Here is a 26497-nt window from a genome sequence, read left to right as displayed (position 1 = left end):
AGAGAAAGAGAGAGAGAGAGGTAGATACGCAGAGAAAGAGAGAGATAGATACGCAGAGAAAGAGAGAGGTAGATACGCAGAGAAAGAGAGAGATAGATACGCAGAGAAAGAGAGAGATATAGAGAAAGAGAGAGATATAGAGAGAGAGAGAGATATAGAGAGAGAGAGAGATATATAGAGAGAGAGAGATATAGATACGCAGAGAAAGAGAGAGATAGATACGCAGAGAAAGAGAGAGATAGATACGCAGAGAAAGAGAGAGATATAGAGAAAGAGAGAGATATAGAGAGAGATAGATACGCAGAGAAAGAGAGAGAGAGAGAGATACGCAGAGAAAGAGAGAGGTAGATACGCAGAGAAAGAGAGAGAGAGAGAGATACGCAGAGAAAGAGAGAGATAGATACGCAGAGAAAGAGAGAGAGAGAGAGAGAGAGAGATAGATACGCAGAGAAAGAGAGAGAGAGATAGATACGCAGAGAAAGAGAGAGAGAGATACGCAGAGAAAGAGAGCGATAGATACGCAGAGAAAGAGAGAGATATAGAGAAAGAGAGAGATATAGAGAGAGAGAGATATAGAGAGAGAGAGAGATATATAGAGAGAGAGAGATATAGATACGCAGAGAAAGAGAGAGATAGATACGCAGAGAAAGAGAGAGATAGATACGCAGAGAAAGAGAGAGATAGATACGCAGAGAAAGAGAGAGATATAGAGAGAGAGATATAGAGAGAGAGAGAGAGAGATATAGATAGAGAGAGAGATATAGATACGCAGAGAAAGAGAGAGATATAGATACGCAGAGAAAGAGAGAGAGAGATACGCAGAGAAAGAGAGAGAGAGACACACAGAGACATTGACATATAGATACACAGAGAGAGAGAGAGAGAGAGAGAGACATTGACATATAGATACACAGAGAGAGAGAGAGAGAGAGAGAGAGAGAGAGAGACACACACACAGAGACATTGACATATAGATACACAGAGAGAGAGAGAGAGAGACACACACACAGAGACATTGACATATAGATACACAGAGAGAGAGAGAGAGACACACACAGAGACATTGACATATAGATACACAGAGAGAGAGAGAGAGACACACACACACAGAGACATTGACATATAGATACGCAGAGAAAGAGAGAGAGAGAGAACTAAGTGAAAGAAAACATATTTGCAGCATTGAAGATGATTGACAAGCACATAAGTCATTTCACTACGTTCTCCCCCCACCTCTCCAACAAGCCTAGAGATACTGACTGTCACCAATCTGAGCCTGACAACATCCCCTCTTTTCTGGGTCGTTAGGTCGTCATGCGGCAAGCTGACGCTCTCATGACCTTTTCCGTCTGCTTTCGAAGTGCCGACACGGCCAGACGTATTGGAAGAAAATGTATTTTAGGATTACCAGATGTTCCGGAGTGCACCGTCTGTCTACATGGCAACCGGCTCCTCTCCAATGTTCTGTGGTATATACATCACCACTACACCATATACAAAACATTAAGAACACCTGCTCTTCATGAGAGAGAGAGAGAGAGAGAGAGAGAGAGAGAGAGAGAGAGAGAGAGAGAGAGAGAGAGAGAGAGAGAGAGAGAGAGAGAGAGAGAGAGAGAGCGAGAGAGAGAGAGAGAGAGAGAGAGAGAGAGAGAGAAACATTTCCAAAAAAGGGCAATTAAGTTTCGGAAATATCTAAAATCCAGTGACCCCCTCTCATATCATTACCAAACCCTGCAATGCCAAGAGTTGAGCAAAGAAAAGAGTCCCCTCATCCAGCTGGTTCTGGGGCTGAGTTCACAAACCTGTTCTACTAACACACTGAAGCCTCAGTCCCCTAATCCAGCTGGTCCTGGGGCTGAGTTCACAAACCTGTTCTACTAACACACTGAAGCCTCAGTCCCCTCATCCAGCTGGTCCTGGGGCTGAGTTCACAAACCTGTTCTACTAACACACTGAAGCCTCAGTCCCCTCATCCAGCTGGTCCTGGGGCTGAGTTCACAAACCTGTTCTACTAACACACTGAAGCCTCAGTCCCCTCATCCAGCTGGTCCTGGGGCTGAGTTCACTAACCTGTTCTACTAACACACTGAAGCCTCAGTCCCCTCATCCAGCTGGTTCTGGGGCTGAGTTCACAAACCTGTTCTACTAACACACTGAAGCCGCAGGACCCTCATCCAGCTGGTTCTGGGGCTGAGTTCACTAACCTGTTCTACTAACACACTGAAGCCTCAGTCCCCTCATCCAGCTGGTCCTGGGGCTGAGTTCACTAACCTGTTCTACTAACACACTGAAGCCTCAGTCCCCTCATCCAGCTGGTCCTGGGGCTGAGTTCACAAACCTGTTCTACTAACACACTGAAGCCTCAGTCCCCTCATCCAGCTGGTCCTGGGGCTGAGTTCACAAACCTGTTCTACTAACACACTGAAGCCTCAGTCCCCTCATCCAGCGGGTCCTGGGGCTGAGTTCACTAACCTGTTCTACTAACACACTGAAGCCTCAGTCCCCTCATCCAGCTGGTCCTGGGGCTGAGTTCACACACCTGTTCTACTAACACATTGAAGCCTCAGTCCCCTCATCCAGCTGGTCCTGGGGCTGAGTTCACTAACCTGTTCTACTAACATATTGAAGCCTCAGTCCCCTCATCCAGCTGGTCCTGGGGCTGAGTTCACTAAGCTGTTCTACTAATACACTGTAGCCTCAGGACCAGAACATCCAATCAATCAGGATAAACCAAATTACAACACAGTCAAAACAAAACTACATTGCTTATTGGGAAACACAAGCACAAACACAAAGCAAAATGCAGTGCTATCTGGCCCTAAATCGACAGTACACTGTGGTTAACTAATTGACCATGGTTACTGATCAAAACCTTAGAAAAACCTTGACAAAGTACAGGCTCAGTGAGCACAGCCTTGCCATTGAGAAGGGTAGACACAGGAAAACCTGGCTTCCTGTAGAGGAAAGGCTGTGCAACCACTGCACAACAGCAGAACCTGAGACGGAGCTGCATTTCCTGACAAAATGTCAAAAATATAAAACACTTAGAGAGTGTCAATTCCCCAAATTTGAAACCCTTATTCAAGGTTTCAAAGACCTCTCTGATGAGGATAGGCTACCCGTCCTGTTGGGGGAGGACGCAGAGAGCTGTGGGTTGGCAGCGCACTACATTGCTGCCTGACATAAGTTGAGGGACAGTGTCTGACAGACCAATCAACCTGCACATGTCCTCTACTGTATGTTTAATGTTATTGTTTAATGTATGGGTTTTCCACCTCCTCCCCATCCTCCTTGCCCCCCCTCCTTCCTCTCCTCCATCTCCTCCCTCTCCTCCTCCTCTTCCTCCCACTGCTCCTCCTCCTCCCCCTCCTCCTCCCCCTCCTTCCCTCCTCCATCTCCTCCCCCTCCTCCTCCCCCTCCTTCCCCTCCTCCATCTCCTCCCCCTCCTCCACCTCCACCTCCTCCCCCTCCTCCTTGCCCCCTCTCCTTCCCTCCTCCATCTCCTCCACCTGCTCCTCCTCCACTCCCTGCTCCTCTTCCTCACCCTCAACAATAACGAGACAATTACAGGGTGTACTGGTCAGTGAGCGGGGGTACAGGTTAGAGGTAATTTGTACATGTAGGTAGGGGTGAAGTGACTATGCATAGATAATAAACAGCGAGTAGCAGCAATGTACAAAACAAATGGAGGGGGGAAGAGGGGTAATGTAAATAGTCTGGTGGCCAAATTATGAATTGTTCAGCAGTCTTATGGCTTGGGGGTAGAAGCTGTTAAGGAGCCTTTTGGTCCTAGACTTGGTGCTCGGATACCGCTTGCCTTTCGGTTGCAGAGAAAACAATCTTCGACTTTGGTGACTGGAGTCTCTGACAATTTTATGGGCTTTCCTCTGACACCGCTTATTAAATAGGTCCTGGATTGCAGGAAGCTTGGCCCCAGTGATGTACTGGGCCGTACGCACTACCCTCTGTAGTGACTTGTGGTCGGATGCCGAGCAGTTGCCATACCAGGATGTGATGCAACCGGTCAGGATGCTCTCGATGGTGCAGCTGTACAACTTTTTGAGGATCTGGGGACCAATGCCAAATATTTTCAGTCTCCTGAAGGGGAAAAGGATTTATCATGCCCTCTTCACGACTGTCTTGGTGTGTTTGGAACATGATAGGTTGTTGGTGATGTGGACAGCAAGGAACTTGAAACTCTCGACCCGCTCCACTACAGCCCCATTGTTGTTAATGGGGGCGTGCTCAGTCCTCCTTTTCCTGTAGTCCACGATCAGCTCCTTTGTCATGCTTACATTGAGGGAGAGGTTGCTGTCCTGGCATCACACTGCCAGTTCTCTGACCTCCTCCCTATAGGCTGTCTCATCGTTGTCGGTGATCAGGCCTACTACTGTTGTGTCATCAGCAAAGTTTATGACAGTGTTGGTGTCGTGTTTGGCCACGCAGTTGTGGGTGAACAGGGAGTACAGGAGGGGACTAAGCACACAACCCTGAGGGGCCCCAGTGTTGAGGATCAGCACGGCAGACATGTTGTTGCCTACCCACCTGGGGGCGGCCCGTCAGGAAGTCCAGGATCCAGTTACAGAGGGAGGTGATGAGAGGTGTTGGGTTTGCACCAGACATAGCATTTTCCTTCATGGCCAAAAAGCTAAATTTTAGTCTCATCTGACCAGAGTACCATCTTCCATATGTTTGGGGAGTCTCCCACATGCCTTTTGACAAACACCAAACGTGTTTGCTTAATTTTTTCTTTAAGTATTGGCATTTTTCTGGGCACTCTTCCGTAAAGCACAGCTCTGGAGTGTACGGCTTAGTGGTCCTATGGACAGATACTCCAATCTCCGCTGTGGAGCTTTGCAGCTCCTTCAGGATTATCTTTGGTCTCTTTGTTGCCTCTGTGATTGATGCCTTCCTTGCCTCTTCCGTGAGTTTTGGTAGGCGGCCCTCTCTTGGCAGGTTTGTTGTGGTGCCGTATTCTTTCCATTTTTTATTAATCGATGTAATTGTACTCCGTGGGATGTTGAAAGTTTCTGATATTTTTTTATAACCCAGCCCCGATCTATCCTTCTCCACAACTTTGTCCCTGACCTGTTTGGAGAGCGCCTTGGTCTTCATGGTGTCGCTTGCTTGGTGGTGCCCCTTGCTTTGTGGTGTTGTAGACTCTGGGGCCTTTCAGAACATGTGTATATATACTGAGATCATGTGACAGATCATGTGACACTTAGATTGCACACAGGTGAACTTTATTTAACTAATTATGTGACTTCTGAAGGTAATTGGTTGCACCAGATCTTATTTAGGGGCTGCATAGATAGCAAAGGGGTGAATACATATGCACGCAGCACTTTTCCGTTTTTTTTAATAATAATTCTTTGAAACAAGTAATTTTTTTCATTTCACTTCACCAATTTGGACTATTTTACGTATGTCCATACATCAAATAAAAAATAAAATCGATTTAAATTACAGGCTGTAATGCAACAGAATAGGAAAAACGCCAAGGGGGATGAATACTTTTGCAATGCACTGTAGGTGTTCCTTTTATCCATGTGGGAAATTGCAGTGTGAAGTGCGATAGAGATTGAGTCATCCGTGGATCTGTTGAGGAGGTATGTGAATTGGAGTGGGTCCAGGGTGTCTGGGATGATGGTGTTGATGAGAGCCAGGACCAGCTTTTCAAACCATTTCATGACTACAGATATGAGTGCTACCGGGCGGTAATCATTTAGGCAGGTTATCTTCTTATGGCTGCAGCCCGACGTCGGTACACTTATGACAACAGCCAGCTCAAAGTGCAGGGCGCGAAATTCAAAATATATTTTTTTAAAATATTTAACTTTCACACATTAACAAGACACAATATGTAAATCTATTAGCTAACCACGTTAGCAAAAGACACCATTTTTCATTACTCCACCAGTTATTTACTCCATCAGTAGCTATCACAAATTCGACCAAATAAAGATATAAATAGCCACTAACCAAGAAACAAATTCATCAGATGACAGTCTGATAACATATTTATTGTATAGCATATGTTTTGTTAGAAAAATGTGCATATTTCAGGTATAAATCATAGTTTACATTGCAGCTACAGTCAGAAATTGCACCGAAAGCAGACAGAAAAATTACAGACACCAACGCCAAATATCTAAATACTCATCATAAAACATTTCTCAAAAATACATAGTGTACAGCAATTGAAAGACAGGCATCTTGTGATTCCAGACAATATTTCAGATTTATCAAGTGTTTTACAGCGAAAACAAAATGTAGCGTTATATTAGCTTAGCACAATAGCCAGAAACACTTGGGCGCCGGCGACTACGGCAGATATATGAAATAACATCATAAAATGGGTCTTACTTTTGCTGATCTTTCATCAGAATGTTGGACAAGGTGTCCTTTGTCCAGAACAGTCGTTGTTTGGATTCAGAACGGACACTTTCCCTCTTCATTTAGCAAGCGCGCTAGCCGGGTGCCACGACACTCTCCATGTCAACAAACGGAAGAGAACGGAACACAGCAAAACTCCCGAAAAAATTTCAATAATCTGATGAAACCATATTGAAAAAACATACTTTACGATGATATGGTGACATGTATCAAATAAAATCAAAGCCGGAGATTGTAGTCACCTATAACGGAAGCTAAACAAAAGGCAATCACACTGTCCAGCTCGCGCTATTCAGAGTACCGAAAATGGTGGACACGAGATTCCAAGATGATGTGTTCCAACTCAGATCGAGATAATCACCTCATTTCTTCTCTCACAGCCTCTTGACAACCAGAGGAAGGTGTATGACGTGTATGTATACTAATAGGTCTTGTGCCCATTTATAGGCATGAAGAAGAACAGAGCATCGATTTCAGACGTTCCACTTCCTGGTCAGGAAAAGTGCTGCAGAATGAGTTCTGTTTCACTCAGAGAAATAATTCAAACGGGTTTAGAAACTAGAGAGTGTTTTCTATCCAATAGTAATAATAATATGCATATTGTACGAGCAAGAATTGAGTACGAGGCCGTTTGAAATGGGCACATTTTATCAGGCTACTCAATACTGCCCCTTGCAGCCCAAACAGGTTATCTTCTGTTCCTTGGGCACAGGGACTATGGTGATCTGCTTGAACCATGTAGGTATTACAGACTCTATCAGGGAGAGGTTGAAAATGTCAGTGAAAACACTTGCCAGTTGGTCCGTGCAAGCTTTGAGTGCACGTCCTGGTAATCCATCTGGCCCTGCGGCTTTGTGAATGTTGACCTGTTTAAAGGTTTTGTTCACATCTGCTACAGAGAGCGTTATCACACAGTCATCCAGAACAGCTGGTGCTCTCGTGCATGCTTCAGTGTTGCTTGCCTCGAAGCGAGCATAAAAGGCATTTAGCTTGTGTGGTAGGCTCGCGTCACTGGGCAGCTTGCGACTGGGTTTCCCTTTGTAGTTCGTAATAGTTTCAAGCCCTGCCACATCCGATGAGCGTCAGAAACGGGGTAGTAGGATTCAATCTTAATCCTATTTTGACGCTTTGCTTGTTTGATGATTCGTCTGAGGACACAGCGGGATCTCTTATAGGCATCTGGATTAGTGTTCCGCTCCTTGAAAGCGGCAGCTCTAGCCTTTAGCTTGATGCGGATGTTGCCTGGTTGGGACATGTACGTACGATCACCGTGGGGACGACGTCTTCGATGCAGTTATTGATGAAGCCGATGACTAAGTTGGTATACTCCTCAATGCCAGTTAAGGCTGTGTAAGGGAGGCGAAGTCAGGTGCAGGAGAGGAGAGTAGAGTAAACAGGAGCACTTTTATTCCGTTCAACAAAAAATGACATAAGTGCCCAAAAAACACAGAACATAAACTATAAAAGCATCACGCGTGAACATACAACGTTAACAATGAACAATTACACACAAAGACATGATGGGGAACAGAGGACTAAATGCATGTAGATTGATTGGGGAATGAAAACCAGGTGTGAATGGAACAAGACAAAACAAATGGACATATGAAAAATAGAGCTGCGATGGCTAGAAAGGCGGTGACGTCGATTGCCGAAAGCCGCCCGAACAAGGAGAGGAGTCGACTTCAGAGGAAGTCGTGATAGTAACCCCCCCTTGACGCACGGCTCCAGCGGCGCGCCGACACCAGCCTCGGGGACGACCCGGAGTGCGAGGCGCCGGCGACAGTGAAACTCCCGCAGCAGTTCGGGATCCAAAACATCCGCAAACGGAACCCAGCACCTCTCCTCCAGACCGTACCTCTCCCACTCCACGAGGTACTGAAGGCCCCCCGCACGACGCCTCGAATCCAGGATGGAACGAACGATGTACGCCGGGGCCCCCTCGATGTCCAAAGGGGGCGGAGGGACCTCCCGCACCTCAGATTCCTTGAGCGGACCAGCCACCACCGGCCTGAGGAGAGACACATGGAACGAGGGGTTAATACGGTAATCAGAGGGAAGCTGTAATCTATAACATACCTCGTTCACCCTCCTCAGGACTTTGCCCCACAAACCGCGGACCCAGCTTCCGGCAGGGCAGGTGGAGGGGCAGGTTTCGGGAGCCAGACCCGGCCACCCGGTGCGAATACCGGGGTCTCACTGCGGTGACGGTCTGCGCTGGTTTTCTGGTGAAGCGCGGCTCGCTGGAGGTTTACACGTGCGGCCTCCCATGTCTCCTCCACGCGCCTGAAACCGTTGTCCACCACAGGAGCCTCGGTCTGACCCTGATGCCACGGTGCAAAAACCGGCAGGTACCCCAATACACACTGAAAGGGGGAGAGGTTAGTGGAGGAGTGGAGAAACGAGTTCTGTGCCATCTCGGCCCAGGGCACGAATGCCGCCCACTCCCCCGGCCGGTCCTGGCAATAAGACCGCAGAAACCTGCCCACATCCTGGTTAACTCTCTCTACCTGCCCGTTACTCTTGGGGTGAAAACCCGAGGTAAGGCTGATCGAGACCCCCAGACGTTCCATGAACGCCTTCCAGACTCTCGACGTGAACTGGGGACCCCGATCAGACACTATATCCTCAGGTACCCTGTAGTGCCGTAAGACGTGAGTAAACAGGGCTTCTGCAGTCTGTAGGGCCGTAGGGAGACCGGGCAGAGGGAGGAGACGGCAGGACTTAGAGAAACGATCCACAACGACCAGGATCGTAGTGTTTCCCTGTGAAAGAGGTAGATCAGTTGAAAAATCCACAGACGGGTGTCTCGGTGTCTCGGAGCCTTACACACACCGAACAGGAGGAAACATAGACCCTCACGTCCTTAGCCAAGGTAGGCCACCAGTACTTCCCAGTCAGACAGCGCACCGTCCGACCAATCCCCGGATGACCAGAGGAGGGTGACGTGTGGGCCCAATAGATCAACTGGTCACGGACAGCAAACCGGAACGTACATACGCCCGACCGGACGCTGGAGGGGAGCGGGTTCTGTACGCAACGCCTGCTCAATGTCCGCGTCCAGCTCCCACACGACCGGCACTACCAGGCAAGAGGCCGGGAGTATGGGAGTCTGATCCATGGGCCGCTCCTCTGTGTCATACAGCTGGGACAGTGCGTCTGCCTTCGTATTCTGGGAACCTGGTCTGTAGGACAGGGTAAACACAGAACGGGTAAAGAACATGGCCAACCTTGCCTGACGAGGATTCAGTCTCCTCGCTGCCCGGATGTACTCCAGGTTGCGGTGGTCAGTCCAGATGAGGAAAGTGTGTTTAGCCCCCTCAAGCCAATGTCTCCACGCCTTCAACGCTTTAACCACAGCCAACATCTCCCGGTCCCCCACATCATAGTTACGCTCCGCTGGGCTGAGCTTCTTCGAGAAGAAAGCACAGGGGCGGAGTTTTGGTGGCGTACCCAATGCCATTGCATAAATCCCGGAACATATTTCAGTCTGTGCTAGCAAAACAGTCCTGTAGCGTAGCATCCGCGTCATCTTACCAATTCCATATTGAGGGAGTCACTGGTACTTCCTGCTTTAGTATTAGCTTGTGTAAGCAGGAATCAGGAGGAAATAATTATGGTCAGATTTGCCAAATGGAGGGTGGGGGAGAGCTTTTTATGCATCTCTGTGTGTGTGTGTGTGCGCGTGCCTCACGTTATCCAAGTTACCATTAGATTTATTTATTTTTTTGCCCCGATATATTGCAGTTTTGCTAAATTCAACCCATCAAATACTACATTGTCGTAATATTGATATGATATCAATATATTGATATGGAGATTAAAGCCTTATGAGGACAGCCTTATGAGGACAGCCTAGCTGTTGAAACGTTTAATAAATGATTGTATCGGCTCGTTCTTGTCTTGTCTATAATGTATTGATAACATGATTAGTAGTCTGATAGAAAACATTGGCTTCATTCCAAATAGCACCCCACTTAGTGCGTTACATTTCACTAGGGCCCATAGGGGCATAGTGAATAGGATGTCATTTAGGAAGCAACCTCGTATCTGAAGGCAATACAGAGCTCATACTGACTCTCAAAGTCACTTTCCTTCATATCTCGTTGTTATGCACAGATTATGTTTTGGTGTTCCTTATTCCACATCTCATCTGGTCATTTATAATACATTAAAGTTGCAATTAGTAACTTTTTGGATGAGCCGACCAAATTCACATAGAAATGTGAGTTATAGATCTGTTGTTCTCTTTGAAAGCAAGTCTAAGAAGCGGTATATCTGTTCTATTTTCTATGTTCTAATATTTCTAATGTTCCCGTTCTTAATAAAGGGACGTTTCTAAAATCTTCTACTTCACATTCATCATCTCCAGTACCACGCCAACATCAACATATGTGAAAATGCCGTGTTTCTATGTTTGTAGTAAAATAATACAGGAGTTAGAAGTGTTTCCAATGACATCATCAGTGTGCGTCCTGTGATTTTTACCAATATATGAGTAGGCATTTTCTACTAATTTCCCTACTAATTGGTTGATGATGTAATTGGAAACACTTTATCTTCCTCTATATTATTTTACTACAAACAGAAACACGGCATGTTCACATATGTTGATGTTGGGATGGTGCTGGAGATTATGAATATGAAGTTGAAACATTTAGAAGTTTGTTTTTTTGCGTCTTTTACTTTCGGTTTTGTACACCAGTTTCAAAACATCTGAAAATCCAAAATGTTTTTGGGGTTATGGATATTATATTTCACAACGGTTTAGACGGAACAAGGACTCTCTAAACTATAACTTCCTTGTTTTGTGACATAAACTGAAATTAGGTGAACTATAAAAAAAAAAAAAATGCAACCAGGAAATGGTAGAGTGTTTTTCTGCATAGTGCAGCTTTAATAAGAGACAACAGGACAAGAGGAAGGCATACACCTCTCGCTGTTCTCACCCCCCACCACCACAGAGGTCACAACGGCAACACCACGTGTTGGTTACCAAGGGAAACGTAGCGATATGTATGCTTGGGGGACCAAGTGTTAGCGTAAGGGGGCGGGCATATTCGAGGTTCTGATTATCATCTAGAAAGGGCGGAGATAAATAGTCATTGCTGTGTGGTTAAAGGTATTGGAATAGTCATCATAAGAGATGCAAGAGATTTACTTCATCTGAGGATTTATGCCGTTAGATTATTGCCATTTTATGTGTCAGCTGAAAGGAAGCTGATGTGATGATTGCCACAGGCCCTGGATACATTCCTCTGTACAACAGAGGAAGTCAGATATTTCACAACTAGTCTTCACCGGTGGTTACGTACATTCAAGAATCTTTCTCGGCTTACATGTTATTGACACTAAAATCGAATGATTATCTTGGTATAGGACCTAAGTCAATGTTTTATCCCCCACTTCCCGGATGGATGGATGAATGATGTAGTGGATGGATGGATGGAATTAGTGGATGGATGGAAGGATGTAGTGGATGGATGTAGTGGATGGATGGATGGATGGATGGATGTAGTGGATGGATGGAAGGATGTAGTGGATGGAGTTGTTGGCCGGATGGATGGATGTAGTAGATGGATGGATGGATGAATGTAGTGGATGGATGGATGAATGTAGTGGATGGATGGATGGATGGATATAGTCGATGGATGGATGTAGTCGATGGATGGATGGATGAATGTAGTGGATGGATGGATGGATGGATGTAGTCGATGGATGGATGGATGAATGTAGTGGATGGATGGATGGATGAATGTAGTGGATGGATGGATGTAGTTGATGGATTAATGGATTGATGCAGTGGATGGATGGATGGATGTAGTCGATGGATGGATGGATGGATGTAGTGGATGGATGGATGGATGGATGTAGCGGATGGATGGATGGATGTTGTGGATGGATGGATGTAGTGGATGGATGATGTAGTTGATGGATTAATGGATTGATGCAGTGGATGGATGGATGGATGTAGTCGATGGATGGATGGATGGATGGATGTAGTGGATGGATGGATGGATGTAGTGGATGGATGGATGGATGAATGTAGTGGATGGATGGAAGAATGTAGTGGATGGATGGATGTAGCGGATGGATGGATGGATGTTGTGGATGGATGATGTAGTTGATGGATTAATGGATTGATGCAGTGGATGGATGGATGGATGGAATTAGTGGATGGATGGATGGATGAATGGAGTGGATGGATGGATGGATGGATGGAGTGGATGGATGGATGATGTAGTGGATGGATGGATGGAATTAGTGGATGGATGAATATATGTAGTGGATGGATGGATGGAGTGGATGGATGGATGGATGTAGTGGATGGATGGATGATGTAGTGGATGGATGGATGGAATTAGTGGATGGATGAATATATGTAGTGGATGGATGGATGGATGTAGTGGATGGATGGATGTAGTGGATGGATGGATGGATGAATGGATGTCGTGGATGGATGGAAGAATGTAGTGGATGGACGTGGTGGATTGATGGATGAATGTAGTGGATGGATGGATGAATGATGTAGTGGATGGATGGATGGATGTAGAGGATGGATGGATGAATGATGTAGTGGATGGATGGATGATGTAGAGGATGGATGGATGGATGTGGTGGATGAACGGACGGATGGATGGATGTAGTGGATGAATAGATGTAGTGGATGGAGTTGGTAGATGTAATGGATGGATGGATGGGTGTAGTGGTAGGATGGATCGATGGATGTTGTGGATGGATGGATGTAGTGGATGGATGGATGTAGTTGATGGATCGATGGATGTTGTGGATGGATGGATGTAGTGGATGGATGGGTGTAGTTGATGGATGGATGGATGAGTGGATGGATGGATGTAGTGGATGGATGGATGTTGTGGATGGATGGATGTAGTGGATGGATGTAGTGGATGGAAGGATGTAGTGGACGGATGGATGGATGTAGTGGACGGATGGATGGATGTAGTGGATGGATGGATGGATGTAGTGGATGGATGGATGTTGTGGATGGATGTAGTGGATGGAAGGATGTAGTGGACGGATGGATGGATGTAGTGGATGGATGGATGTAGTGGATGGATGGATGGATGTAGTGGATTGATGGATGTTGTGGATGGATGGATGTATTGGATGGATGGATGTAGTGGATGGATGGATGGATGTAGTGGATGGATGGATGGATGTATGTATTTGATGGATGGATGGATGGATGTAGCAGATGGATGGATGTAGTGGATGGTTGGATGTAGTTGAAGTATGGTTGGATGTAGTGGATGTATGGATGGATGTAGTGGATGGATGGATGTAGTGGATTGATGGATGGATGTAGTGGATGGATGGATGGATGTAGGTGATGGATGGATTGATTTATGGATGGATGGATGGACGGATGTAGTGGATGGATGGATGGATGTAGTGGATGGATGGATGGATGGATGTAGTGGATGGATGGATGGATGTAGTGGATGGATGGATATTGTGGATGGATGGATGTATTGAATGGATGTAGTGGATGGATGGATGAAGTGGATGATTGGATGGATGGATGTAGTGGATGGATGGATGATGTAGTGGATTGATGGATGGATGGATGTAGTTGATGGATGGATGGATGTATGTAGTGGTTGGATGGATGTAGTGAATGGATGGATGGATGTAGTTGATGGATGGATGGATGGATGTAGTTGATGGATGGATGGATGTATGTAGTGGATGGATGGAAGAATGTAGTGGATGGATGGATGGATGTAGTTGATAGATGGATGGATGGATGTAGTTGATGGATGGATAGATGGATGTAGTGGTTGGATGGATGTAGTTGATGGATGGATGGATGTAGTGGATGGATGGATGGATGGATGGATGGATGTAGTGGTTGGATGGATGTAGTTGATGTATGGATGGATGTAGTGGATGGATGGATGGATGGATGGATGTAGTGGATGTATGGATGGATGTATGTAGTGGATGTATGGATGGATGTAGTTGATGGATGGATGGATGGATGGATGGATGTAGTGGTTGGATGGATGTAGTTGATGTATGGATGGATGTAGTGGATGTATGGATGGATGTATGTAGTGGATGTATGGATGGAAGAATGTAGTGGATGGATGGTTGGATGGATGTAGTTGATGGATGGATGGATGTAGTGGATGTATGGATGGATGTATGTAGTGGTTGGATGGATGTAGTTGATGGATGGATGGATGTAGTTGATGGATGATGGATGGATGTAGTGGTTGGATGGATGCAGTGGATGTATGGATGGATGTATGTACTGGATGGTTGGATGGATGTAGTTGATGGATGGATGGATGGATGTAGTGGATGTATGGATGGATGTAGTTGATGGATGGATGGATGTAGTTGATGGATGGATGGATGGATGTAGTGGATGTATGGATGGATGTATGTAGTGGATGTATGGATGGATGTATGTAGTGGATGGTTGGATGGATGTAGTTGATGGATGGATGGATGGATGTAGTGGATGGTTGGATGAATGTAGTTGATGGATGGATGGATGGATGTAGTGGATGTATGGATGGATGTATGTAGTGGTTGGATGGATGTAGTTGATGGATGGATGGATGTAGTTGATGGATGGATGGATGGATGTAGTGGTTGGATGGATGTAGTTGATGTATGGATGGATGTAGTGGATGGATGGATGTATTTGATGGATGGATGGATGGATGTAGCAGATGGATGGATGTATTGGATGGTTGGATGTAGTTGATGTATGGATGGATGTAGTGGATGGATGGATGTAGTGGATTGATGGATGGATGTAGTGGATGGATGGATGGATGTAGTGGATGGATGAATTGATAGATGTAGTGGATGAATGAATGGATGTAGTGGATGGATGGATGAATGTAGTGGATGGATGGATGGATGGATGGATGTAGTGGATGGATGGATGTATGGATGTAGTGGATGGATGGATGAATGTAGTGGATGGATGGATGTAGTGTATGGATGGTTGTATGGATGTAGTGGATGGATGGATGGATGTAGTGGATGGTTGGATGGATGTAGTGGATTGATAGATGGATGCAGTGGATGGATGGATTGATGTAGTGGATGGATGGATGGATGTCGTGGATTGATAGATGGATGTAGTGGATGGATGGATTGATGTAGTGGATGGATGGATGTAGTGGATGGATGGATGGATGTAGTGGATGGATGGAAGAATGTAGTGGATGGATGGATGGATGTAGTGGATGGTTGTATGGATGTAGTGGATGGTTGGTTGTATGGATGTAGTGGATGGTTGGTTGTATGGATGTAGTGGATGGTTGGATGGATGTAGTGGATTGATAGATGGATGCAGTGGATGGATGGATGGATGTAGTGGATGGATGGATGTCGTGGATTGATAGATGGATGTAGTGGATGGATGGATTGATGTAGTGGATGGATGGATGTAGTGGATGGATGGATGGGTGTAGTGGATGGATGGAAGAATGTAGTGGATGGATGGATGGATGTAGTGGATGGATGGATGGATGTTGTGGATGGATGGTTGTATGGATGTAGTGGATGGATGGAAGAATGTAGTGGATGGATGGATGGATGTAGTGGATGGATGAATTGATAGATGTAGTGGATGAATGAATGGATGTAGTGGATGGATGGATGAATGTAGTGGATGGATGGATGGATGTAGTGTATGGATGGTTGTATGGATGTAGTGGATGGATGGATGTAGTGGATGAAATATGTAGTGGATGGATGGATGTAGTGGATGGATGGATGGATGGATGTAGTGGATTGATGGATGGAAGAATGTAGTGGATGGATGGATGGATGTAGTGGATGGATGAATTGATAGATGTAGTGGATGAATGAATGGATGTAGTGGATGGATGGATGAATGTAGTGGATGGATGGATGGATGTAGTGTATGGATGGTTGTATGGATGTAGTGGATGGATGGATGTAGTGGATGAAATATGTAGTGGATGGATGGATGTAGTGGATGGATGGATGGATGGATGGATGTAGTGGAGGGATAGATGTAGTGGATGGTTGGATGGATGAATGTATTGGATGGATGGGTGGATGGATGGATGGATGGCTGGGTGGATGGAGGTTATGGAGTGGACGGAGTGGATGGATGGATGGTTGTGGTCGATGGATGGATGAATGGATGGATAGCTTGTTGGCTGGCTGGCTGGCTGGCTGGCTGGCTGGCTGGCTGGCTGGCTGGCTGGCTGGCTGGCTGGCTGGCTGGCTGGCTGGTTGGCTGGCTAGATGGAGTGGATGGATGGATAGCTGGCTGGATGGAGTGGATGGATGGATAGCTGGCTGGATGGAGTGGATGGATGAATGTGTGTGTGTGTGTGTGTGTTTGTGTCATCATTCTTCTCTCCACAGGAAAGCAAATATCAAGTTGTTTTGCTGCAGCTCTTCTGCCAAGTCAATTTATCAGGGAACAACGTTGTGCCGACCTGCCGACACACACATAAACAAACACACACAGAATAATACACACACACACACACACACATAAACAAACACACACAGAATAATACACACACACACACATAAACAAACACACACAGAATAATACACACACACACGAGCGTTGATGGTGCCTGTTCCGTTTGGAGAGGACAGACTAGCTGTAATTGCTTTTTATGATGGGTTCGATTATTTATTTGATTGTCCTCCAAACCTGTGCGTTTTCTATTTCAACGACACCATTTCATTCTTGCAAAACAAGAGCTGCTCTCCAGAACACATTGATTTGACATTTCCATGGTGTTTACAGTTTTTTACGATTGCTGACACACTACAATTTAACTTTTCCCACAATTAGCAAAACCTTACACTCAAGGAGCAAAACACAAAGGCTAGATTTGCACAACTGTAAGCACATTGTCAGCTTCACACTATTTGCAAAACATTACACACAGTGATTTGCAAAACACTAAACACACTTGTATACATCAGACACAGAAGTATATCATGATGTCACTTCCTTGCAATTCAAAAGCACTGACTGTCAAATAAACACACCTATGAGCCAATCTGTTAAACACAGCCATCAGGTGCACAAACACATGATTGCTAAATTGTAGACACACCAATCAGGTTTAAGCACTATAAAAATGCAGGAGGTAGGTTCACCTGCCTTCAACCAAAATGCCTTCAACCAATATAATCAATGTCACAGGGCAACGTGGGGGTAACATCACCCTTTGCGCTGCCATTTCACAGCATGGGGTTGTCCTCCATCATGCCAAAATGGGCCTTTACAACACACCTCACATTCTCTCATTTTTGGACCGATTGCACCACATCGTCACAGTAGGTAATGAAATGCACCAGATGCAATACACGGTCTTCTGGGACAATGTGTCATTCCACCGCTCTGCTTTGGTCCAGAACTGGTTTCAACACCATCCACAGTTGACAGTACTATACCTTCCACCATACTCTCCGTTTCTAAACCCTATCGAAGAGTTTTTCTCTGCATGGCGGTGGAAGGTTTACGATCTCCAGCCCCAGGCTCAGGTACCCCTCATTCAGGCCATGGAGGACGCCTGTGACCAAGTCGACGGCGCAGCTGTGCAAGGATGGATTCGACATTCAAGACGGTTCTTCCCGCGTTGTCTTGCTAATGACGATATTGCTTGTGATGTTGATGAAATTCTCTGGCCAGATCCAGCTAGGCGAAGAGATAATGTATAGTATGTTTACTGTAGTATTTTCTGTACAATATTGTCAGTTTTTTTCTGATAATTTTTTATGTTTGTTGTTGTTGTTATTTACTGTAATTGTAACCTGTACTGGATACAGCATTTTAAGTTTGTCTGTTGTTTGCTGAGCTAACAGTGTTATGCACACTAATGTAGTAGCATGAAAACTGGGACATGTTTTGTTGTGATTCTCCATGTTGACATGTTGACTGATTTGGGTATATGGAGAGAAATAAATGATATTTTCCTCAGTCTGCAGCGTTGGTCTTGTGTAGTGTTTGTATAGTTGCACTTTCTCTGTGTACTTCATTTACACTACTCTAATCACTGACAATTAGACTTGCTAAAAGTGTTTTAGGTTAGCAACAGCAGTGTGTAACTGGTTCAAAAAGATTGAAGTCATATGAAATGTGTGTGTTTCGTATGGTAACAAAATATCATTTTTATGAAGTCGTGTATAGTTTTGACAAAAGTGTTCCATTTTGCAAATGATCTGAAGTGTTGTGCTACTTTGGTGTAGGGTTGTGCTAATTGTGTGTAGTGTTTTGACAAACCGGGCCCTGTTTTCAAAATTGTGCTTAAACAATTGAAAAAAACTGTAATTTGTAGTACTGACTTTGAAAGTAGTTTGCAGTGTGTGTGTTTCTATGCCCTTGTGTATGTTGTTGCGACACTTGTGGGTATACATGTTGTGGACATTTGTGTCAATAGGCCTGGGCTTCAGTCCCTGATTTTTTGGTCCAGTCCCGGACCTTTCGATGGTCCATTAAAATAAAATACAAAATACTTTCATTCTGTTATGATTTTTTTTTTTTTTTTAAACACACATCACTTGCTCTATCCAGTATTAAAAAGAAAATGTTTCACTGACAAAGTCTTATTAAATAAAAATAAACAATCCAATATACGATTATGTAGTAAACTGCAGGAATCCCTTGGTGTGATGCGATGCTTGCTGTGATTGATGGAGATGTCACGTCCCTTGACCAATCTCCCACCCCTACAGCCCCGGTTAGATGTCAACATTAGCATTCAGCAAAGAGCCTGTCACTCAGTCGGAGTCTGCAGCATACCAAGCATACCAGCATACCACTTCTACCTCCCGAGAGAGTTTTCATCTGTTATCGTGACTGCAGTATATAGTCCACCTCGGGAAAATTAAAAAACTACAAGCTAGCACTTAAGAAAGTGTGCGAGGCAATAAACAAGCAGGAAACCATGCTCCCGGAGGCTGATTTCTTTGTCGCCGATGATTTTAAGTCCACGTTACATGTAATGCCAAACTTCCATCAACATGTATCCTTCGCCACTATGGGCGATAATGTCCGAGACATTAACTATATCACTGCCTGACAGTGAGGATAGCCTAGTTGCAAGCCCAGCTTCAGAAACAATCGTTAGGCAATTTAAGTGTAGGAAAGGATGGAAAACAGTGTCTGTGCCAATGGTAAGTACTGGTAATACTGTTAATCCACCGCGACCAGACAATTTTCTCACGGCTTCTGGAAAGAAATGCTTTCGCTATGCTCAACCAGTGCCGCTCATTCAACCGATAGAAAGCCCCGCTTCAGAGGTGTTGCTTACATTTATGGCAGCAAATTTCAATTTATGAAAGAAAATTACTGTATTTTCTGTCTTTTGAGGATCTAGTCATACAATCTATGGAGCCTACTCAATCACCACTTTTAATAGCTACTGTGTACAGGCTTCCTGAGCCATATACAGTGTTCCTCACTGAGTTCCCTGAATTCCTAACGGACCTCGTAGTCGTGGCAGGTAATATTCACATTTTTGACCCAATCCAAAAAGCTTTTCGGAGCCATCATCGTTCTGTCCAACATGTCTCGTGACCTACACATTGCCACAATCATACCCTGGATCTAGTTTCGCCCCATGGAATAGATAGTGAAGATCCAAATGTTTTTCCTCATAATCCTGGACAATCAGACCACCATCTTATTATATTTGCAATCGCAACAAATCATTTGCTTAGAACCAAACCAAGTATTATCAAAAGCCACGCTATAAATTCTCGGCCAAGCCAAAGATTCCTAGATGCCCTTCCAGACAGGATGTTATGATACAAAAATCAGTTAACCACCTAACTGAGGATCTAAACTTAAACTTAAGTGATACCCTAGATGCAGTCACAGCACTTAAAACTAACAAAATATGTCACAAGAAACTAGGGAGCTAGGATGAATGGATGGATAGCTTGTTGGCTGGACCAAAAGATCAGGGACTGAAGCCCAGGCCTATTGACATAAATGTCCACAACATGTATACCCACAAGTCCCGCAAGAACATGTACAGAAAGGAAGTGAAATTGGGCTCTATCATCTTTTTTTAATTTTTTGATAAAGTCGCACAGCTAACTAAAAAGCAACATTCCCCAAGTGAGGCCTTCACTTCAGCAGTGATGAATTCATTATGGATCCCCGTTAGTTCCTGCCAAGGCAGCAGCTACTCTTCCTGGGGTTTATTATGGATCCCCATTTGTTCCTGCCAAGGCGACAGCTACTCTTCCTGGGGTTTGTTAAGGATCCTCATTGGTTCCTGCCAAGGCGACAGCTACTCTTCCTGGGGTTCATTATGGATCCCCATTAGTTCCTGTCAAGGCGACAGCTACTCTTCCTGGGGTTTATTATGGATCCCCATTAGTTCCTGCCAAGGCGACAGCTACTCTTCCTGGGGTTCATTATGGATCCCCATTAGTTCCTGCTAAGGCAACAGCTACTCTTCCTGGGGTTCATTATGGATCCCCATTAGTTCCTGCCAAGGCGACAGCTACTCTTCCTGGGGTTTATTATGGAACCCCATTAGTTCCTGCCAAGGCGACAGCTACTCTTCCTGGGGTTTATTATGGATCCCCATTAGTTCCTGCCAAGGCGGCAGCTACTCTTCCTGGGGTTTATTGCTGTAGCGCCTTCTTCACCACCCTGCCTGTGTGGTGGACCATTTCAGATCGTCGGGGATGTGTACGCCAAGGAAGTGGAAGCTTTTCACCTTCTGGACTACAGTCCTGTCAATGTGGATTGGGGCGTGCCCTCTCTGCTGTTTCCTGAAGTGTACGATTAGCACCTTCGTATTCTTGACTTTGAGGGAGAGGTTGTTTTCCTGGCACCACTCCGCCAGGGCCCTCACCTCCTCCCTGTAGGCTGTCACGTCATTGTTGCTGAAATCAGGCCTACAGCTTTTGTGTCGTCTGAAAACTTGATGATTGAGTTATAGACATGCGTGGCCATGCAGTCATGCACCCTTGTGGGGCCCCAGTGTTGAGGATCAGCGGGGTGGAGATGTTGTTTCCTACCTTCACCACCTGGGGGCGGCCCGTCAGGAAGTCCAGGACCCAGTTGCACAGGGCGGGGCCGAAACCCAGGGTCTCGAGCTTAATGACGAGTTTGGAGGTAGGCTTGATTACCAACAACGACGAGACGGCCAACAGGGAAGAGGTGAGGGCCCACAGAGTGTGGTGTCAGGAAAATAACCTCACACTCAACGTCAACAAAACAAAGGAGATGATCGTGGACTTCAGGAAACAGCAGAGGGAGCACCCCCCTACCCACATCGACGGGACAGTAGTGGAGAAGGTGGGAAGTTTTAAGTTCCTCGGCGTACACATCACGGACAAACTGAAATGGTCCACCCACACAGACAGCGTTGTGAAGAAGGTGCAGCAGCGCCTCTTCAACCTCAGGAGGCTGAAGAAATTCGGCTTGTCACCAAAAACACTCACAAACCTTTACAGATGCACAATCGAGAGCATCCTGTCGGGCTGTATCACCGCCTGGTACGGGAACTGCTCCGCCCACAACCGTAGCTCTCCAGAGGGTAGTGAGGTCTGCACAACGCATCACCGGAGGCAAACTACCTGCCCTCCAGGACACCTACACCACCCGATGTCACAGGAAGGCCAAAAAGATCATCAAGGACAACAACCACCCGAGCCACTGCCTGTTCACCCCGCTATCATCCAGAAGGCGAGGTCAGTAAAGGTCCATCGAACTAACATTGAGTGGCTGCTGCCAACATACTGACTCAACTCTAGCCACTTTAATAATGGAAAAATGTATGTAATAATTGTATCACTAGTCACTTAAACAATGTCACTTTATATAATGTTTACATACCCTACATTACTCATCTCATATGTATATACTGTACTCTATACCATCTACTGCATCTTGCCTATGCCGTTCAGCCATCACTCATTCATATATCTTTATGTACATATTCTTATTCATTCCTTTACACTTGTGTATAAGGTAGTTGTTGTGAAATTGTTAGATTACTTGGTATGGTCTGCATGGTCGGAACTAGAAGCTCAAGCATTTTGCTACTCTCGCATTAAACATCTGCTAACCATGTGTATGTGACAAATACAATTTGATTTGATTTGATAATGTAAGAGATAACACACAAAAAACCAAATCCTGAAAAGTTGCTTAGAAGCTAGAAGCTGCCATGTCTTGCTACATCTGTATGTATGTGTGTTTGAGTGTGTTCTTCATACAATATTCATTGTGTTGGACATCTCTCCAGCGCAGTAATGCACAGCACCCCGGGCGACAACATTTTTTACAGACACAAAACGTCTGGTCGATATATCACACACACACACACACACACACACACACACACACACACACACACACACACACACACACACACACACACACACACACACACACACACACACACACACACACACACACACACACACACACACACACACACACACACACATGTCAAACATCCTTCCTCCCAATTAAGTTTATGTGTCAAAATTGACAGAACAATGCGAGCTATCAAAAACACATATCTTCTATGTTCTGACTGCGCTGGTGAGGAATCGCCCTATTGGTTAATGGATCTGCTGGCGTGGAATCTCCCTATTGGTTAATGGATCTGCTGGCGTGGAATCTCCCTATTGGTTAATGGATCTGCTGGCGTGGAATCGCCCTATTGGTGAATGGATCTGCTGGCGTGGAATCGCCCTATTGGTTAATGGATCTGCTGGCGTGGAATCGCCCTATTGGTGAATGGATCTGCTGGTGAGGAATCGCCCTATTGGTGAATGGATCTGCTGGCGTGGAATCTGCCTATTGGTGAATGGATCTGCTGGCGTGGAATCGCCCTATTGGTGAATGGTTTTGCTGGCGTGGAATCTCCCTATTGGTTAATGGATCTGCTGGCGTGGAATCTCCCTATTGGTTAATGGATCTGCTGGCGTGGAATCTCCCTATTGGTTAATGGATCTGCTGGTGAGGAATCTCCCTATTGGTGAATGGATCTGCTGGCGTGGAATCTCCCTATTGGTGAATGGATCTGCTGGCGTGGAATCTCCCTATTGGTGAATGGATCTGCTGGCGTGGAATCTCCCTATTGGTTAATGGATCTGCTGGCGTGGAATCGCCCTATTGGTGAATGGATCTGCTGGTGAGGAATCTCCCTATTGGTTAATGGATCTGCTGGCGTGGAATCTCCCTATTGGTTAATGGATCTGCTGGCGTGGGATCTCCCTATTGGTTAATGGATCTGCTGGCGTGGAATCTCCCTATTGGTGAATGGTTCTGCTGGCGTGGAATCACCATATTGGTGAATGGTTCTGATGGCGTGGCTTGGTAGCTGCTGTGTGTGATATTATAGCACCTTTTACCGTGTGTTTGATCTATTGCTACATCCCAAATGGCACCCTATTCCCTATGTAGTACACTACTTCTTACCAGAGACATAATGGGGCCTCTGTCTACTCCATCATTCCTGTGTTCGTAAGGTCCTATCCTTGCATGGGTGGACTCTTGAGGTCTGAAGCCTTGTTAAATTTCCTTTTTGTTTTTATTGGCATTTGTCCATCACCTGTAGCCTACCGTAGGTGTGAGCTCTCACTCAAAATACATCAGCGGTTCCCATCTCTGTGAATACACAACAAATACCCAGGCATAAATGCTACAGGCCACTTAGTGTATCCAATGGTTCTAGTCAAGGTAGCAAGCCTTGTGTCCCCACTCGGAACATCATAAGTTACATGTGTCCAAGGTAACCGTTATGTAATTATTAAGAGGCTGATATCTTGGAATTCTTGTCCGAACATGATTGACGGGACACCGATCCCAAAGAAGTTTTAACCTCAGAGATGCAATTAGAGGCCGAGCATATATTCTATGTGTAGTATGAATAACACTTACCCGTTAGTAATTCAAGGAATATTACTGAGGAATACGAGGACTACCGTTCATATCAATTTCAAAGTAATCTGATTTATTACAGTTATGCAAGAAGAATATAATTATCAAATGGTACATACCAGAAGTCTTCATGGAAAAAAGGATATACAATACTCTAAGTCTTAACAGTGTAGAAAATACACCCCTATGACATACAAGCGTACATCAGGAAATTGGTTAATAAATTCTTACGGCTACAGGGGCAGTATTGAGTAGCTTGGATGAAAAGGTGCCCAGAGGTGCCCAGAGTAAACTGCCTGCTCCTCAGTCCCAGTTGCTAATATATGCATATTATTAGTAGTATTGGATAGAAAACAATGACATTTCTAAAACTGTTTGAATCATGTCTGTGAGTATAACAGAACTCATATGGCAGGCAAAAACCTGAGAAAAAAATCCAACCAGGAAGTGGGAAATCTGAGCTTTGTAGGTTTTCAACTCATCGCCTATCGAATACACAGTGGGATATGGGTCGGCTTCCACTAGATGTCACCAGTCTTTAGAACCTTGTCTGATGCTTCTACTGAGGTGGGGCCGAAGGAGAGGGGAATGAGTAAGGTCTGCCATGACCTGAACATGCACTGACCATGCGCGTTCACATGAGAGGGAGCTCTGTTCAATCGCACTTCTGAAGACAATGGAATTCTCGGGTTGGAACATTATTGAAGATTTATGTTAAAAACACCCTAAAGATTGATTCAATACATCGTTTGACATGTTTCTACTGACTGTTACGGAACTTTTTGACATTTTGTCTGCTTTTAGTGAACGCGCTTCGTGACTTTGGATTTGTTTACCAAACGCGCTAACAAAAGTAGCAATTTGGACATAAATGATGGACATTACCGAACAAAACAAACATTTATTGTGGAAGTGGGAGTCCTGGGAGTGCATTCCGACGAAGATCAGCAAAGGTAAGTGAAGATTTATAATGCTATTTATGACTTTTGTTGACTCCACAATTTGGCTGGTAACTGTATGGCTTGCTTTTGTGGCTGAACGCTGTGCTCAGATTATTGAATATTGTGCTTTTGCCGTAAAGCTTTTTTGAAATCTGACACAGCGGTTGCATTAAGAACAAGTGTATCTTTTATTCTATGTAAAACATGTATCTTTCATCGAAGTTTATGATGAGTGTTTCTGTTATTTGATGTGGCTCTCTGCAATTTCTCTGGATATTTTGGATGCATTTCTGAACATGGCGCCAATGTAAACTGAGGTTTTTGGATATAAATATGAACTTTATCGAACAAAACATATATGTATTGTGTTATATGAAGTCCTATGAGTGTCATCTGATGAAGATCATCAAAGGTTAGTGATTCATTTTATCTCTATTTCTGCTTTTTGTGACTCCTGTCTTTGGCCGGAAAAATGGCTGTGTTTTTCTGTGATTTTGCGGTGACCTAATATAATTGTTTGTGGTGCTTTCGCTGTAAAGCCTTTTTGAAATCGAACAGTGTGGTGGGATTAACAACAAGTGTCTCTTTAAAATGGTCTGAAATACTTTAATTATGAGATTTCGGTTGTTTGAATTTGGCGCCCTGCACTTTCACTGGCTGTTGTCATATAGATCCCGTTAACGGGTTTGCAGCCCTAAGAATTTTTAACAATGACTCCATGAACAATGTTTCAACCAAGCTTTTATTCTTCCAAAAGCGCCAAATCCCCAAATCTCCTACTGTGTAATTGGCCCGATTTCTTTCTTTTTTTAAAGCCATGCAACTTCTCATGCATTCTCTAAACTAATCACCACTCCTCAAAACTGTATGATAGGAGCTCACCCCTGTGTCGTTCCTTTTTGAACTTGTATTTACTTATTTATTTTATTTCACCTTTATTTAACCAGGTAGGCCAATGGAGAACAAGTTCTCATTTACAACTGCGACCTGGCCAAGATAAAGCAAAGCAGTGTGACACACAACAGAGTTACACATACACAAACATACAGTCAATAACACAATATAAAAATCGATGTACAGTGTGTGCAAATGTAGAAGATAAGGGAGGTAGACATAAATAGGCCATAGAGGCAAAATAATTACAATTTAACATTAACACTGGAGTGATAGATATGCAGATGATGATGTGCAAGTAGAGATACTGGGGTGCAAAAGAACAAGAAGATAAAAAACAATATGGGGATGAGGTAGTTGGGTG

The sequence above is a fragment of the Salvelinus namaycush genome, chromosome 19, assembly GCF_016432855.1.
Source record: "Salvelinus namaycush isolate Seneca chromosome 19, SaNama_1.0, whole genome shotgun sequence".
Taxonomy (NCBI): domain Eukaryota; kingdom Metazoa; phylum Chordata; class Actinopteri; order Salmoniformes; family Salmonidae; genus Salvelinus; species Salvelinus namaycush.
This window is presented reverse-complemented; position numbering follows the sequence as displayed.